The sequence below is a fragment of the Oncorhynchus nerka genome, linkage group LG22 (assembly GCF_034236695.1).
Source record: "Oncorhynchus nerka isolate Pitt River linkage group LG22, Oner_Uvic_2.0, whole genome shotgun sequence".
NCBI lineage: Eukaryota > Metazoa > Chordata > Actinopteri > Salmoniformes > Salmonidae > Oncorhynchus > Oncorhynchus nerka.
Window position 1 is genome coordinate 29,145,001 of NC_088417.1, and position 16,892 is coordinate 29,161,892.

The 16,892-nt window shown below is 41.9% G+C and overlaps 1 protein-coding gene across 1 annotated transcript in view; it reads right to left on the reverse strand.

The window, feature by feature from the left end:
- Positions 1–16,892, reverse strand: part of adarb2 (adenosine deaminase RNA specific B2 (inactive)) — a 224,321-nt gene that overhangs the window by 58,257 nt on the left and 149,172 nt on the right. The window lies entirely within an intron of this gene.

A 16,892-nucleotide genomic window follows, 5' to 3' on the forward strand; every position in this document is an offset into this window, starting at 1 on the left:
ACACTGTGTGTAGACAGAGAGACTGTGTGTAGAGAGACAGAGACACTATGTGTAGAGAGACAGAGACACTGTGTGTAGAGAGACAGAGACACTGTGTGTAGAGACATAGAGACTGTGTGTAGAGAGACAGAGACACTGTGTGTAGAGAGACAGAGACACTGTGTGTAGAGAGACAGAGACACTGTGTGTAGAGAGACAGAGAGACTGTGTGTAGAGAGACAGAGACACTGTGTGTAGAGAGACAGAGAGACTGTGTGTAGAGAGACAGAGACACTGTGTGTAGAGAGACAGACAGAGATAAACACCAGGTGATGGGTGTTTCCAATCTGGCAGAAGAACTGTCTAATTATCAAGGGATCCGTCATACTATATTGAATCATCCTCTCCCTTCTCCCCTGTTGATGCATGTCAGACAGCTACTACCAGACTGCAGTACTGTGTCAATCCATGACCCCATTCTATCCAAAACACGTGGTGGACATGATTATAAACAGCAACAACAGCATAGTTTCATCATCAGCTGCTTATTTGAGGCTGATATTTGTCCACCTTTTGTTGTTGTGGTTGTGAGTCGCAGGATGGATAGCAGAAAGAGGAGAGAGAAGGAGAACCATCCCACTTTCCTCATCTGTGTGTGTGTGTGTCTCTACTCACTAATCTGTCCGTTTCACATCTTAACAAGACAACCGAGAGTGGCAACAACAACTGCCGTTCATTTTCAAACCGCATCTTATAAAAGCTATATTTCTCTCTTTTCAAAGCACCTAAGTGTATGAGATTTTTAACATGCAGGTAAGGGGTTGTGTGTGGTTGGGAGAGCAGTGTGTGTGTGTGTGTGTGTGTGTGTGTGTGTGTGGTGGGAACATGCGGGTAAGTTTAGGAGGAGAGGAGACTCACGGCACACAGTGTCTATCTTCATTCTCCTTCACAGTAATTAAAACAAGTGGATAAAAATGTCTGCTTCTGTTGCAAATGAACACTTCAGTTGATGATGCACAAACAATCATAGAACTAAAATCACTATTTCATTTCACTCTCCAAATCTCCATCTAGCTGTAATCATGATAGTTGTAGGTTAACCGATTTGGAAAGTTCACGTGATTCCACAAGAGGGGGCTAAACTGTTGATGGAGTCTCAACAGTCTCTCCCTTCCCTTGACGACATACAGAAACCACATCATCATTACTCATTCATTCTAATGTGCCGGTGCTTACATACACTACTGGGTTTCTCCATTAGGGCAGCAGCTAGGTAGTTCATCGTAGATGCCGACAGGGCACAGAAGTGAACACAGGAGTGGCTATGAGAATCACCTGGGTTAGAACAGAACAGGGAGGTGGAAATGGATTTTCTGTGTATGTCCGTTGGAATGAACTAGGTGTCAAGGCAGTAAGGTACTCCTAAGAGCTGTGGCTGACTTGGCGATAACTTCAGGAGTTTTTTGTGAGGAGAATACCTCAAGAGCAGTTCCTGTAATGTATCTAACTTTCAAGACTTCGGTTAAAACTCTGTTGTGTTTTTATTTTATTTTTACCAATGTAAGAATAGAAAAGCTTTATTTTCACAGACAGAAAGAGCAGAGAGAGAAAAACATACTATTGATATGCCATCGACTAAAGCAGACGATGATCATTCAAGATCCGAAGCGAATGAAAATGCTCAGAGATGAGATCAAATCACATCATTGACTGGTCAGCCCAAATATCACCGTGCCAAACCTCAGACAGAGGACATCTGCCGAAGTTGTGACCGACTGCTTCTGAGTTGATATGATGAAGCACAAAATGTCCCAAGACATAGGTTGAGTTTCAAATATCACCCTATTCCCTATATAGTGCACTACTTTCTGACCAGAGCCCGTTTAGGGAATAGGGTGGCATTTGGGACGCACTCCATCATCAACTGAAACCTCACTTGCAAGCAAAGGACTTAATGTGTCAGTGTCAGAATCAGAATCAGACATTAGGCTATGAGTCATGGTTAGCCAACTGTCCTGACGATGTCATCCGTATGCACAGTTCAACACTTCCTGTGCCTCAGAAACTGGTGAAATCAAAAGGTCACAGGAGGAGACAAGCCTCAATGACAGTGACAGTACAATTCCTAATAACTGGTAGCTAGCTCGGGTCTGTTTCAGAAAGCGTGACGTGATTGACTGGACTAGGAAATTGAACCGTAATGCATGCGATTCCATGCACAGAAAGGTGATAACGGCACTACATTTGTGCTAAATTGTATGCGAGTGAATCTTTGCTAAGATCATGTGCTGCATTCCTCTATTTTGGCAAAGACCGAAAAAGCAAATCCAGTATTGGAGAATGTAAATATGACTTAAGCACCATACAAGTAGTTTTCTCCCATCATGCCAAACACACATACATACAACATTCAGTCTGGATATGAGCCAAAACATGCCTATGTCGTAAACAGAAAAAGAGTGTAAATGTCATGTAAAAATATGCATTACATACATGACCCTGTCATGGACCTCATTGCCCTGTGGAATATCATGAACAGGGCAGTACATCTATAATGAACAGAACAGCCCAAGCAGTGCAGTCCGACTGCAACTATTAGGTATACACAGGGTCTGTCTGGCTGAAATATGAGGACTGTGTCCAGGCAGGCAGGTCTGCCTGAATGCTAAACTCTGCGAGAGAGACACTATGACCTACAACCAATCAGGGCAGAGCACCACTGTGACCTGCCACCAATCAGAACAGAGAAAAAGTGTGCCCTGCATCCAATCAGAGCAGAGCCAGTGTGCCCTGCAACCAATCTGACGCCTAATTAATCCTGAAGGTCTTTTGTTCCGCTGAGGTTTCTCTCTTTTTCTCCCACTGCAACACTCCATCCATCCTCTTCTCCTGGTATGTCCTCTCTAGCCCGGCTCAGTCAGCCCCTCATCTTTCCCTGCCACCTCTCAATGCCTCCCCCTCCTCCTCCTCACCCCCTCATCCCACCTCTCCTCCCCCACCACCTTCAGGATAAACGTCCCAGGATATAAACGTAAGTGTCTGTTGGTTTGGACTTTGGGCTTGCCAGTGGAATAAAGTGAACTGTGAACACATTATGTTTTCGGGGTTGTTCTTCACTGTATTTCTGTATATTTGTGTATCCACAAATATTTACATTTAGTTGTGTCTGAGAATGGTAATGAACAGAATATGAAGGGGAACTTTTCCACGACACTGCTAGCCATGGATCTCTACATTCATCTTAACACCAAATGGTGCACTGCCATACAAACAGACCTCCAATCTGTAAATAGTTACCCGGTCCTCAGGTTATCCAAGGACACTGTGGTAATGGTCTAGCCCAGAGGGAGTGCCCTGCCTCCTGACACTAAGGTCATTCAAAGGGCACAACCAGACCCTCATATTTTCTCTGTCGTTCCTCTTCTCTCTTCCCTCTCTCGTGCCTGAGTGGGGGAGATAAACGTGTACGCCCAGGCACACAAGACCAATAGCCGTGATTTATCGGAAACCATTTGGTACCTGAGCGTCTATGAAATTGTAATGAACTTGATTATGCTTTAATGAAGTGTGAGGGTTCCTCAGGACTGATTACAGTACAGCCGCCATGCGTGGCATAGCAGGGGCCAGGAGAGAGAGAGAAAAAAGGAGGGAGGACGAGAGAGAAAGAGAGGGGGGGGGGTAACAGTGATGGTGGTGGGAATAACAACTAGGTGCTGGCGGGAGCGTCCCAGTCGAGGCTAAGAGAGGTTAGTTAGGGGCGTTACGAGCTAGAAAAGGTGACTGGAGTCAACCTTACAGGGGGAACGCTGCTAATTTAATTTCAAACTGTGTAGGGATCTTTTCCTGTCCTGGTACAAACTGCATGCTGACGTGGCGGAGGAAGAGATTTAACAGTCTTATAGGTCATATTTTGCATAAGTATTAGACAGTTCATGACGGTTCTAACCTTTCCGTGTACAAAGTGCTTCCATTAAATGTAAAAACATTATTGTTCCATCATTTCAGGCACCAAGCTCTCCCATTCATTTTCTTTCAACTCCCCGGGAGGAATAACACCAATGGGGACAGGATAACGTGTCAGGTTGTTACAGCAACTAGAAAATCCACTGAAAACAGCTAGATATCCTTGTTATATCCAATTAGGAGGGCTTTCAAAAATAGCTATCAGATGTGCAAATGCATGCCATTAGTGTACGGTTACTGACTCTCTAACCCTATGATCCAAAGGTACTTATCAGGTATTAGAAGTCATTGACGTTGTCTGTGAATTAAACCGGCTTCGACAGGTCTCTACACTCCTAGAAAAAAAGGCTGCAAAAGGGTTCTTTGGCTGTGTCCATAAAAGAACCCCTTTTGGTTCCAGGAATAACCCACTGAGATCCCTCAGTGGAAAGGGATATGGAATCTAAAAGGGCTATACCTGGAACCTGACAGCCAAAGAACCCTTTTAGGTTCCAGATAGAACTTTTCTCTAAGAGTGTATAAGCATGTGAGGCAGACAGGCAGCTCACCCACTCTATACGTCTGTAACACTGTCTAATACGTCCCATATTGCACCCTATTTCCTATATAGTGCACTACTTTTGACCAGAGCCCTGTAGACCCTGGATTAAAAGAGAGCACAATGTAGGGAATATAGAGTCCATTTGGAACGCAAACACTCTGCTGCAGGTGGCCTCAGGGTGTAAATCAATTTCTGTAATAATTCATTCGTTTTTCACACGTTCCTTTCCTCTCCCATGTTGGATAATTTTTCTATTTCTTGAAATCGCTGCTTGCCTGGCCTAGCTTGGCCGCTGCCATCGTTAATTTGTTGTGGCAATATTAATTAATGATTTTTTGCTTCATGGCTGTTTATATTCAGGCAGATTAGAAGTCAAGAGATTAGAAAAATAAAACAATCTGTAAAACGCTCGGTGGTTGACAGGGGTCACCTTGGTGTCTCAAATCATATTCAATTTGCCGGCATGGGGAAATTACCAGGCTAAATGATTCCATAGCTAGGCGTATCTTCTGTCTAATAACGGCCTGCATTCAGAAGAGCTCAATGAGACCACATTCAGCCCTGGGGGAAAACACACCATACAGTTGCATACTGTAAAGAAACGTTATGAATTGCATCTGTGAAATATTATTAGATAATTGGATTTAAATTGTTTCTTTTAATCAAGTACAGTCAGGTCCAAAATGATTGGCACCGTTGATAAAGATGAGCAAACAAACATGTATAAAATAGATAATATTAATACTGAGCTATAATGTATGCCCCAAAAAAAATTGCTCCAATTTTATTCTGATATACTAATACAATTGCTCAGAGAAAGACGCTTTATTTTATCAAGTAATACAAAGAAAGGTGTCAAAATTATTGGCACCCATATTTTCCTTACTCTGGCACACTCCCCTTGCGAGGATTACAGCACTGAGCCTGTTTCTGTCTCAAAAAGATAGATGTCAAAATTATTGGCAACCCTGTTTTCAATGCCTGGTGCACCCTCCCCCTGAGAGGATTATGGCACTAAGCCTTTTCCTAAAATGTTTTATGAGACTGAACAACACATTGGGAGGGATCTTAGACCATTCCTCCATCTTAGAATCTTTCTAGATCCTTGATATCCTTCATCTGTACTTAGGGACTGCCCTCTTCAATACAAAACAACGGGTTTTCAATGGGGTTCTTCTTTCGACACCAAACCCTCCACTGGCGTCCGCAGCCAAGGAGATCTATTTTCGTGTCATCTGACCATAGCACCGCTTCCAATCCAAGTTCCAATACCGTTTAGCAAACTCCATGCAATTACAGTTGTTAGTTGCTCTCAATAATAATAAAAAGAAATGCTGGCAACCCTTCCAAAGAGCATACGCCTATTGGCATGGAGGTGACGTCTAATTGTAGATTTAGAGAATTCTCCAACGTTGGCCCTGGGATATTCCTTCGCCTCCCGAACCATCTTCTTCACTGTGCGTGGTAACAAGATACACTTGCGTCCAATACCAGGCAAGTTCACCACTGTTCCAGTGTTTTTAAACTTCTTATCTTGTGCCTTAATAGTGGTATGATTAATGAAGGTCAACAACCATTTGTCTCTTTTTGTTTGTGAGCTCTTTGCATTTCCCCATGGTGATGGATGACAAAGAGATGCATGTTACCTCATTTTTATACCCCAGTGAAACAGGAAGCCGTGGAAGGCCACAATACATTTTTCTCTCCCCAAAATATTACTTGTTAAACAAAATATATTTATCTGAGCAATTGCATTAATATAAAATAATATGTCTTGAACATACAATATAAATCAAATCAAAGTGTATCGGTTGCGTACACAGACTTGCAGGTGTTTTTGCAGATGCAGGGAAATGCTTATTTTGCTGTGCAGTAGAATGTAGCTCAGTATTTCCAATTGTTTATTTTATACAGTCTTTTTTTGCTCATCTTTATCGATCATTTTGGATCTGACTGTATCTGGAATAGCTATTGTTGTGTGTTAAAAGTGTGTAATGACCGAGTACAGTCTGCTACTGAGATGAAGGATTAAAACCTAAACATATTCATCATGCAAAGTGGGGTGACATCCTGCTGACGGAACAGTCAAACAGTGGCAATGTTGTTGTTGGTGTTTTTGTAAGCAGGAAGTTGACGTCACCATGTTTGGTGTGTTTATATCATAAAAATCTCCTGAATCACTTTCAATGTACTTTCAATCAACCTTCTACCAGGTTAAAAATCACATTTGATTCTTATGCATCTCTGTACCTCCCCCTCCTCCCTAGCCTTGTCCCCCACCATTGTTATTCTCTCTTGCCGGTGCATTTCCTTCTGTCTCTAATCCAAGGTTAAAGAGCCGGGGTCGCCGACAATGGCCCGACCAATGACCTGGAGTTGTCCTTCAGTCAGCCGAAACTGGCCCAGACTCACCCGCCACCCCCCCCCCTGCCCGCCACCCTGCCCCTCGCCGTCTTGAAGATCGGAACTCTTATGTTGACTTGGCAACGCAGCAGATCTTTGTCACGGCGGTCAGAGCGGCAACTGCACCGTGAGGCGAGAAGATAGAGAGGGAGAGATTAAGTGGCCAATCAACCTGGGAACAAGGGGTAATCATTCCACTTAGTCATGTGACCGGAATCCTGATGCCAAATTACATTCACTTCTCTTCTCCTCTCTCTCTCCTCACAGTCACACTGCAAGTGGATAAATTACACCCACCCAGACCTGCCTGGACTGGAGAGTGTTCAATGCTGTTCTCTCACTTTGTACAGTACAAAGTGAGAGAACAGCATTGAAGGATAATTGTCTTTAAGTAACCTGTTAAAGAAATACAGTTTGAGTATCCGATGCTGATTCTGTCAAATTAGGACATAGTTTTAATAGCAACTACAGGAGAATACAGAGTATATTCAAAACTCTTAAAATGGGGCTGCATGTTGTTTATATCACAAAGTAGCAATAACTTTGTAACTGACCCTAACACTGTCTTATTTCTGATGATGGAGAACAAAAACCTGCATGGTCGGATGTTCGGTGCCATCAGGGGTGTGCGTGTTTGTGTGTGCGCCTGCGTCATTATTTAGAGATGTGTGGAGCTATACCGGAGTGTGAGCAGCATACCACAATACTAGACATTGGATGAGTTTCAATATTTCATTTAGGAGCTGGACATTGGAGCTAGTCTTCAAGTTATTGTTCAGGTTAGCCTGAGGCTATCATCCTGGCGTGGTTCTGGATTCCTCTCCTCCAAGACAATATCATGTCCTTGACAAACATCCCCTTCTTTCTCGCTTTCTATTGGCTCTACTCTCCCTCTTTCATTCTGCAAAGGTGACCTACTGTAGGTTTCGACCATTCTCTCTCTCACTCTCTCTCTGTCTCTCTCCATCTACGGAAAAACTCAAAGGAAGGAAGGTCTTTATAATAACCCATGCCTTTCCGCCTTGCCTAGGATGGCGTTCCTTACCTAGGATGGCGTTCCTTACCTAGGATGGAGTTCCTTACCTAGGATGGCGTTCCTTACCTAGGATGGCGTTCCTTACCTAGGATGGAGTTCCTTACCTAGGATGGCGTTCCTTACCTAGGATGGCGTTCCTTACCTAGGATGGAGTTCCTTACCTAGGATGGCGTTCCTTGCCTAGGATGGCGTTCCTTACCTAGGATGGCGTTCCTTACCTAGGATGGCGTTCCTTACCTAGGATGGAGTTCCTTACCTAGGATGGCGTTCCTTACCTAGGATGGCGTTCCTTACCTAGGATGGCGTTCCTTACCTAGATGGCGTTCCTTACCTAGGATGGAGTTCCTTACCTAGGATGGCATTCCTTACCTAGGATGGCGTTCCAGTAAAAGTGGGTGCCTTAAGTAAAGCTTGAGTCAGTCTCTGTAAAAGAGAGCTGGCCTAGTGACTAAGACTGGCACTCTCCCATTACCAGGCCTTACATCTGGTGGCTATTGAACTCCTAACCTCTCACGTGCACATAAGCACGCGCACGTATACCCAATAAGGAAAAAATATATGATTTCAGATGTGAAATTGACACTTTTTACAAGTGACATTTTATGAAACATCATGTGTTTTTGGAACACTTGATGATATTTCACTTGATGATATTGATTTGTTCACTATTATTCTTCGATGTAGAAATAGTCAAAATAAAGAGGAACCCTTGAATGAGTAGATGTTCTAAAACTTCTGACCAGTAGTGACTTTAAAGTAGACACCCTTTGCCTTCATGACAGCTTTGCAAACTCTTGGCATTCTCTCAACCAGCTTCACCTGGACTGCTTTTCCAATAGTCTTGAAGGAGTTCCCACATATGCTGAGCACATGTTTGCTGCTTTTCCTTCTTGGTTGAATTTCTGGAAAGAAACCACAACTAAAGGACACCAATAAGAAGAAGAGACTTGGCAATCTGTCTTTTGGTCTGATGAGTGCACATTTGAGATTTTTGGTTCGAACCGCTGTGTCTTTGTGAGACGCAGAGTAGGTGAACGGATTATCTCCGCATGTGTGGTTCACACCGTGATCCATGGAGAAGGAGGTGTGATGGTGTAGGGGTGCTTTGCTGTAGACACTCTCTGTGATTTATTTAGAATTCAAGGCACACTTAAACAGCATGGCTACCACAGCATTCCGCAACAATACGCCATCCCATCTGGTTTGCACTTGTGACTATCGTTTTTTTTTCCAACCGGACAATGACCCAAAACACACATCCAGGCTGTGTAAGGACTATTTGACAAAGAAGGAGAGGGGTGGAGTGCTGCATCAGATGACATGTCCTCCACAATCACCCGACCTCAGCCCAATTGAGATGGATTGGGATGAGTTGGACCGCAGAGTGAAATAAAGGCAGCCAACAAGTGCTCATCATATGTGGGAAATCCTTCAGGACTGTTTGAAAAGCATTCCTCATGAAGCTGGTTGAGAGAATGCCAAGACTGTGCAAAGCTGTCATCAAGGCAAAGGGTGGCTACTTTGAAGAATCTAAAATATATTTTGATTTATTTAACACTTTTTTGGTTACTCCATGATTCCATATCTGTTCTTTCACAGTGTTGATGTCTTCACTATTATTATACAATATAGAAAATAGTTAAACTAAAGAAAAACCCTTGAATGAGTAGGCGTGTCCAAACTTTTGTAAGTAAGTAAAGTACTGCACTGTAAGTAAAGTAAATCTCAGCTTTGTTAAAAATACACTCAAGAAAAACTATTATATTCATCATAGTGATTGATTCAGGAGTACCATTTAAAAGGGGTTGGAACTGGTTTAGAGAACAGAACCGAAAACCGGAAAATACAATTTTTCAAGGAACATAAACAGAACCTGGAATGAAAGTGATCCATACTGTTCTGGAACAGAGCCGTTATTTTAAAAGCATGGGAACCGGTTAAGAACGTTCTTTTACGCTTGACTCCAACAAAGAAAAAACACAGCAAAGCGCCTATGCAAACTTATTCCAGTGTCTGCCTGCAAGCTGAAAATCTTTGCCATGGCATGTTTAGACTACCTGCCCCTCTCCGAAGCATAGGCTATTGTACTGACGTTACAATCGTAATTCAGAAGATAGGGACAGAGATTTTTAATTCAATGGATAGTTAAGGCTACTATAGGCCTAGTAATCAAATCAAGCTACCATAGGCCTAGTAATCAAATCAAGTCAAATGGAATTTTTACACGTGCCAAATACAACAGATGTAGACCTTACCATGAAATGCTTACTTACAAGCCCTTAACCAACAATGCAGTTTTTGCTGCAAGTAAGAAAATATTTGCCACAAAAATACATTTGAAAAATAAACTAAAGTAAAAATCAATATATATATACAAAAAAAGGTACACAATGAAATAACAACAAATCAAATCCAATTTTATTTGTCACATACACATGGTTAGCAGATGTTAAGTGTAGCGAAATGCTTGTGCTTCTAGTTCCGACAATGCAGTAATAACCAACGAGTAATCTAACCTAACAATTCCACAACTACTACCTTATCCACACAAGTGTAAAGGGATAAAGAATATGTCCATAAAGATATATGAATGAGTGATGGTACAGAACGGCATAGGCAAGATGCAGTAGATGGTATAGAGTACAGTATATACATATGAGATGAGTAATGTAGGGTATATAACCATAAAGTGGCATAGTTATATTCAGTAAATTGGAGAGTCTATATTCAGTATACAGGGGGTACCGGTACCAAGTCAATGTGCAGAGGTACAGGTTAGTCGAGGTAATTGAGGTAATATGTACATGTGGGTAGAGGTAAAGTGATTATTCATAGATAATAAACAGTAGCAGCAGCGTAAAAGAGGGGGAGATGCAACTAGTCCGGGTAGCCATTTGGTTAACTGATTAGCAGTTTTATGGCTTGGAGGTAGAAGCTATTAAGGAGCTTTTTGGACATAGACTTGGCACTCTGATACCACTTGCCATGTGGTAGAAAGAGAGAACAGTCTATGACTTGGGTGGCTGAAGTCTTTGACAATTTTTAGGGCCTTCCTCTGACACCTCCTGGTATAGAGGTCCTGGATGGCAGGAAGCTTGGCCCCAGTGATGTACTGGGCCGTAAGCACTAATTGAGGTAATATCTACCCTCTGTAGCGCCTTGCTGTCAGATGTCGAGCAATTGCCATACCAAGCGATGATGCAACCAGTCAGGATGCTCTCGATGGTGCAGCTGTAGAACTTTTTGAGGATATGAGGACCCATTCCAAATCTTTTCAGTCTCCTGAGTGGGAAAAGGCATTGATGTGAAAGGGGCGTGCTCGGCCCTCCTTTTCCTGTAGTCCACGAACAGCTCCTTCATCAATCTTGTTTCTCGTTGGATTTATTAACTACAAATATGTAAGACGGGTTTTTAATTATGGTGCTGCTCTGCACACACAAGCTTGTTAGCTGGCAAGCTCAAAGGACATTCAAAGTTCCGCAATAGAAGCCACTCCTCCAAGTTATAATTCTGTGGATCTAATTTACAGTGCAATCGGAAATTATTCAGCCCCCTTGACTTTTTCCACATTTTGTTACATTATAGCCTTATCCTAAAATGGATGAAATTGCTGTTTTTCCCCCCTTCATCAATCTACACACAATACCCCATAATGACAAAGCAAACTATTCAGACACTTTACTCAGTACTTTGTTGAAGCACCTTTGGCAGCGATTACAGTCTTGAGTCTTCTTGGGTATGATGCTAGATGCTTGGCACACCTGTATTTGGGGAGTTTCCCCCATTCTTCTCTGCAGATCCTCTCAAGCTCTGTCAGGTTGGATGGGGAGCGTCGCTGCACAGCTATTTTCAGGTCTCTCCACAGATGTTCGATCGGGTTCAAGTCCGGTCTCTGGCTGTGTGCTTAGGGTCATTGTCCTGTTGGATCGTTGTCCTGTTCATTCAGGATCTCTCTGTACTTTGCTCCGTTCATCTTTCCCTCGATCCTGACTAGTCTCCCAGTCCCTGCCGCTGAAAAACCTCCCTCTGATGAAACAAATCTTGGTTTTATCAGAACAGAGAAACTTATTTCTCATGGTCTGAGTCCTTTAGGTGCCTTTTGGCAAACTTCAAGCGGGCTGTCATGTGCCTTCCGTGAGAGTGGCTTCCGTCTGGCCACTCTACCATAAAGGCCTGATTGGTGGAGTGCTGCAGAGATGGTTGTCCTTCAGGAAGATTCTCCCATCGCCACAGCCGAACTCTATAGCTCTGTCAGAGTGACCATCGGGTTCTTGGTCTCCTTCATGACCAAGGCCCTTCTCTCCCGCTTGCTCAGTTTGTCCGGGCGGCCAGCTCAAGGAAGAGTGTTGGTGGTTCCAAACTTCTTACATTTAAGAATGGTGGAGGCCACTGTGTTCTTGGGGACCTTCAATGCTGCAGAAATTTTGGGGTACCCTTCCCCAGATCTGTGCCTTGACATAATCTTGTCTCTGAGCTCTACGGACAATTCCTTCAACTTCATGGCTTGGTTTTTGCTCTGACATCAACTGTGGGACATTATATAGACAGGTGTGTGACTTTTCAAATTAAATCCAATCAATTGTATTTACCACAGGTGGACTCCAATCAAGTTGAGGAAACATCTCAAGGACGATCAATGGAAACAGGATGCACCTGAGCTCAATTGTGAGTTTCATAGCAAGGGATCTGAATACTAATGTAAATAAGATATCTGTTTTTTATTTTTAATACATTTGCAATAATTTCTACAAACCTGTTTTCGCTTTGTTATTATGGGGTATTGTGTGTAGATTGATGAGGATTTTTTTTTTTTTATACATTTTGTAATGTAACAAAATGTGGGAAAAGTAAAGGGGCCTGAATACTTTCTGAATGCACAGCAGATAATGCATGTCAAAACAGAATGCCCAGCGCGTCAAGCCTCCTCAATCTTCTCTTGCTCTCTCCCCACCCGCAAAATGTCAGTCCCATCTTGCACTATCGGCTACACTTGTCTGTCCATCACACATTTAAACAACTAGCTTGCCTGCTCTATCCACACTGATTGTTGAAATCATTTCATGAGGTAAATGTAAAAAACAGTTGATTTGACAGGTTAAAAAAAGGAGCATAAAGGAACGATATAAACCGTAAAGAAATGTTTGGTTCGAACCGGTACTAAACTTTATTTATCTGGTAAGAACAGTGGAACAGAACAAAAACAAACGTGGTTCTATTCAGAAAGAAATGATTGGAAAATAATGTAGGTTCCAACCCCTGATTGAAACAGAATAATATTCCCCACTAACAGACAACAATACAGAAAAACCCTCAAATTGCTGAAATAGTCAATTAAATCAATGACGAGAGAATAATCAGATGAACTGATGTCTAAAATAGCAGTGCAGATGGCTCTATTTATCTTAGTGCAGAGATGTATTATACTTGTTGGTAATGAATATGTAGAGGAACGCTACGCAGCAGAAAGATCAGAGTACACAAAATGGAAAAGTCAAATTTAATCAGATTATCATTGATTGAAGATTGTTTATACTATTTTCGCTGAACAGCGTACTTAACTTATACTTAAAACACATAAAGTGTGGATGTTTCTCTTTCACCTCAAATTCTAACTAAAGAACTTTGCTGAAATGTAGATCCCGCGTGTTGTCACGTTTATTTCACATGAGTAGTTTCATGTCATTACATGAATTCATGTCACGTTATTTACATTAACTTAAGATCATTGAAATCACATGTGAAACAGATATCACATGTGAAACAGATATCACATGTGAAACAGATATCACATGTGAAACTCATGTGGTTTTTCACTAAGAGCTACTCGACGATCCGCAGAGAAATCTTAGAAGGATGGTGTGTTTGATGTGTGTGTGTCCTTCACCACTTCAAAATGACTGTTCCCCCTTTCCCCCATTCGACAGTAGCAAGCAGACAGCACGGCTGACTTTCAAGAATTTCCACAAGCGACTGCTTTCTGGAACTAAACGGGTGAGGCAAATCCTCTTAAAATCCTTTTAAACACCATGACAGGAGGTAAAAAATAAAAGTTTTCTCCCAGGCTAACATGAGCAGGTTGTTTGGCTGATGTTGTTCCCGGAAAGGAAGGACACTTTGCTTGTCTATTTCTTCAAGGCATGGAAGGGAATGCTAATAGGACATAGCCCATTTAAAGGTCCACAATAGCTTTACTTTTGGTCATGTAGTGTTTGTCAGCCAATTGTAACTCCAAAAAACGTATAGCTTATACCCACCTGAAACGGGTTCCGGCTGCTCACCTCACGTGCGCCTGCTGCTGAGGAGAGAGCACGATGCAGTTCCCTTTTTATTCCCCGTATTTATCAATTGTTTTAGTCATTATTATTATTGTAAATCATTATTATTATTGTAGGCCTATTTAATCATCTAAACTAGTACTTTAAATAGCCTTTGCAAAAAGTTAAATTTTGTTGAGACATTTTCGTTGACTAAATTAAGTAATTCATTTAATGCCGCAATATAATAACATGTTCACATTTTCCCTATAAACAATGACTTGACTTACTTTTGATATTACCCTAATAATGTTAAGCATCTTTTGTGAAGGCTTGGTGTGTTATGGTTATTATTAGGCTTCGCTACAGCAGGCCTATGAAAGCAGTGCGCACCGGCACTCCAACTGACTCCGACAGTTCAACTTGAGGTGAGGAAGAATGTTTTAGGCCTACCAGAGTTACTCCGTTAATCTACCAGAGTTACTCCTTTAATCTAACAATATAATGCTTATCTTTATCAAAATGAAGGAATTAGCCTCCTTCTTTATGCCTTTATCTGAATAGCAGTAGTAGCCTATCTGACAAGTATAAAGAAATCCATGTCAACGTTGCGAACATGGCGCTGGCATATCTCAATCTTTCTCTCCGTCTCTCTAGGGCTAGGAATCTCCTCTAATATATATATATATATTTTTATATGAATATCATATAATGGACGTCTAAGCCTATAGGCCTATATGCATGCAATGCCCTGATGCATTTATCGCTCAAATCTCTGAAAGCTGAATCGTGTTTGAGGAACGTAAAAACCAATAAAAGAATAGACTACAACGTTCTTAATGCTTCTACTACCGCATGGCAAGCGGTACCGGAGTGCCAAGTCTAGGACAAAAAGGCTTCTCAACAGTTTTTACCCCCAAGCCATAAGACTCCTGAACAGGTAACCAAATTACCTGGACTATTTGCATTGTGTGCCCCCTCCCAACCCCTCTTCTACGCTGCTGCTACTCTCTGTTTATATTATATTTATAGTCACTTTAACTATACATTCATGTACATACTACCTAAATTGGCCCGACCAACCAGTGCTCCCCACATTGGCTAACCGGGCTATCTGCATTGTGTCCCACCACCCGCCAACCCCTCTTTTTACACTTCTGCTACTCTCTGTTCATCATATATGCATAGTCACTTTAACCATACCTACATGTACATACTGCCTCAATAAGCCTGACTAACAGGTGCCTGTATATAGCCTAGCTACTCTTTTTTCAAATGTCTTTTTACTGTTGTTTTATTTCTTTACTTACCTACACACACACACCTTTTTAAAAAAAAATTTGCACCATTGGTTAGAGCCTGTAAGTAAGCATTTCACTGTAAGGTCTCCTACACCTGTTGTATTCGGAGCACGTGACAAATAAACTTTGATTTGATTAGATTTTATTCACATCGAAACACACCCCCCAATTTTTTTTTGTCATTTGTTATAGGCAGTTTGTCAGGACATGTAACTGTGGATCATTTGACTAATATGCTTGTTTATTGACGTGCTGACGGCGCACAGCAGGTTTCTTCCTCTCTCTCTTTCCCCCAGATCTGAATGGGTCTCTCGGATCCGAACCAGCACGGGTCTGTTTTCAACAGTCCTTTTCAGAACGGGTCTGACACACATATCAGAAATTATTTGATGCATATTGTGTCGGGTGGGAAAGCCACGGAGCCATTTCGGAAGGGACCAAACATTTTGGACCCATTAAGACCTCTAGTACACACTACGCACACACTCAGATTACACTGCATACACCATACACACAAATACCATGTATAAACAGACACGCGCATGCACACATGCACCCATGCACGCATAGCTACAGGTATCTGTGTATTTTTTGACATTGATGAACAACGTATCAACTATTTGTCTTAAATGTATACAATGAATATTGTTCCTTATTAGAGCCTACAACAAAATGAATGATACTGTTGGCCTAGGTTGCCTAGATACCTAGATTTGTGCGATTATAAACATGTCTAAAGTGAAAATAACATTCGCAGCTGATGATTGAATTGGCTAGAAAAATGTTTCCCTGGTAGTGTTACCTTCGATATATTTTGTTCATGTCCCAAATGGCATCATATTCTCTATATTGTGCACAACTTCTGTTGAGGGCCTGTGCACTATCTAGAGAATAGGGTGACATTTTGCACACAACCTTAAATGCTGAATTGAAGGTTAAAATGTCCAACCACAGAATCCAGCCCTGAATGACTTTGGGGTCTAAAATGGAAAAGTTCCTCAAAACATGTTTGCCTGGTCTGATTGCTATTTACATATTTGAGTAAATGAGCACGGGATTGGGTCAGTGGTTTGTTTGTCGATTTGCTCTTTGCTTTTCGATCTCCTTTGGGCAAGAGATTGAATTAATGTTTGTAGATGCTACACCTGGGGAAACAAGAGATTGTGCAAAATTACAATACTCTACCAATTATAGCTCTGGAAACACACACACGCAAAATAGAAAAGCTCATTTTGGGAGCCGTTCAGTTTTCTCTTGTGTCGGAGGCACAAGGCCAATAATTTGCTTCATTTACATCCCTTTCCGTTTGAATAGATCACTGAGCAGATTTTGTTTACCCGCAGCCTGAGCCTTCCAACGTACACACACCATTTGCATGTTTCCACTAGATACGCCACTGTCGTCACACTTCCCGT